This window comes from Pundamilia nyererei, unplaced genomic scaffold, assembly GCF_000239375.1.
Source record: "Pundamilia nyererei isolate P.nyererei 1_Seehausen unplaced genomic scaffold, PunNye1.0 scaffold00039, whole genome shotgun sequence".
In the NCBI taxonomy this organism is placed as follows: domain Eukaryota; kingdom Metazoa; phylum Chordata; class Actinopteri; order Cichliformes; family Cichlidae; genus Pundamilia; species Pundamilia nyererei.
Genome location: NW_005187440.1, coordinates 1,984,523 through 1,986,595, shown reverse-complemented (window position 1 = coordinate 1,986,595; position 2,073 = coordinate 1,984,523). Strand labels below are relative to the sequence as shown.

The window sequence follows — 2,073 nt, the reverse complement described above, 5'->3', positions numbered from 1 at the left end:
AAGTTAGTTAAAAACAAGTATGATGCTGAGATGTTGTCCTCCAGTTTATGCTCATAGTCTCATTTTAACCGCTTGCTGCGCCTGCTTGGTCCAACCAGGGAAAACCACCCACTGCATTGTGAAACTTTCTGAACTGTAGCTGGTGAACCTTTTCCCCAGTGTATATATATATATGTGTGTGTGTGTGTGTGTGTGTGTGTGTGTGTGTGTGTGTGTGTGTGTGTATTTACAGGTGCTGTTTTTAGAAGTGTGTGGGAGACACATGAATACCATAGTTCAACGTGTAAATACTCTATAAATTGCTTGTGCTACCCTGTATAACACCAGTTACTTTTTGTACTCTTGAGATTGTTCACAAAAGGCTGAATTGGAGCACTTTTCCTGGGGCATGCAAAGCCCCACTGAGAGGTTATAAAAAAGGAAAGGAAACCACTGGTTCAGTCTAAATCTTGTCTGGCATATAGCGTCTGCCATTCCACCCAGATTTTCAGCAGAGGTGGAGTCACCTTCAATAAGGCACCTTTCAATGGCCAGCCAAGAAAATTAGGTGTACTCAGTGGCAGGGCTGTCAAGACCATGCTGATCAAATTTCTATGGATGGCAGCCTGGGGATCCAGGTTGAAGGGATTGAAGAAGGCATGCCTTTTTCACCTCCCTCAGGTGGGAAGCCCATCTGCTGAGGCCTCAGATCTGCAAACTCCCAACAAGTTCTAATTAAGACCTACTTCGCACAAGTGATCACAGTGTGATGATGAACCAAGAAATGGGCCAGAGATAGTGCGCAGAGACAATTAGGGGCAATATCTGATTAGCTTCAGAGATAATAGTTTTGTTTTACTGGGTCTAACAGGGTGAAAAGGATGAGTTCAAAGAGTCAGATAATCCTTTACTAGGCCCTTGTACTCTCATGACGATAATTTAAGTACACTATAAGGAAGAAATTTTCCTCTAAATTTAGACTTTTTAAAATAGTCTGTGTGTAGTATCACTTTAATGTATTCTTAACTGTTTTATCACTCTCTGTTAAGCTTGACTTCTTCTGATTACTAAAACATCGAGGCTCTGTGAAGCATTATAAAAAGGCTTCAGAAGAGCCTTTAAAGTTGGCCTCATTCACAGATGCTGTTTCCTGCCCTTTGTTTCTTTGCTTATCCGTGTCCCACTGGCAAATGGTTTGCAGAATTGCTGCGCATAATAGCCTACACAGCACTCAACTACTTTGATCTTTTCTAGGGAAAGAGCGGAATCATCAGGCACCGGGCACTGCTCTCCTTTTTCAAGATGCTTGACATGTTGCAAGCCGTAAGGATGTGATGAGTTTCCTCTTCACTCGGATAAAATGGTGGTTGTAACCGGCCCAAAAACCGTCACGATGCTGACTGTCACGATTAGATTATTTATTTAGATTGTGGTCGTTTGACATATTTAATACAGCAAATCTGGCATTGCATTGAAATCCTTAAAAGAATTTGACAAAATAATACTGCAAATATGAAGAAGATAATGATGATGCACAGACTGACTTACAGTTTAATGTTATTAAAAAACCTCTAAAAATGCAAGCTCCTCCCATCATTTATGTATTTATTGACCTCATTATGTGCACACGTCTATTAAAATTTTAATAATGTACCAGTTCAATTATTAAGCTTTCAGATTTGCTTTCCACCCAGTTTATACTGTTTTTATCAGCTGAGTTGGTTATTAGTGCCTTTGTAGGTTCTCATTCATCCAGGTCATGGTAGTCTAGGGTCTCGCCTCTTAGTGGGAAAAGTTTGTCTTGTGCCAATTCAAGTGAGTCGACGGAAAAAACAAAATATGCAACTAACCTGATGTTTGAAAATATTTTATTTTATTAATGTTTTATTTTGTTTGACCATTAAAGGAATTTGAAAGTGTGACTTTAGACTGAGATGTTTATAAACCACAAGAATTAAGCTAGCTGACACTCAGAGAATTCAGACTGTGAGTAAAATAAAATTATAGTGTTTTTAATATATACAGTGGCTTGCAAAAGTATTCGGCCCCCTTGAACTTTTCCACATTTTGTCACATTACAGCCACAAACATGAA

The 2,073-nt window shown here is 39.2% G+C and overlaps 1 protein-coding gene across 1 annotated transcript in view; it reads left to right on the top strand.

The window, feature by feature from the left end:
• ajap1 (adherens junctions associated protein 1) overlaps positions 1 to 2,073 on the top strand; it is a 46,971-nt gene that overhangs the window by 20,295 nt on the left and 24,603 nt on the right. The gene's annotated exons all lie outside the window — the stretch shown is intronic.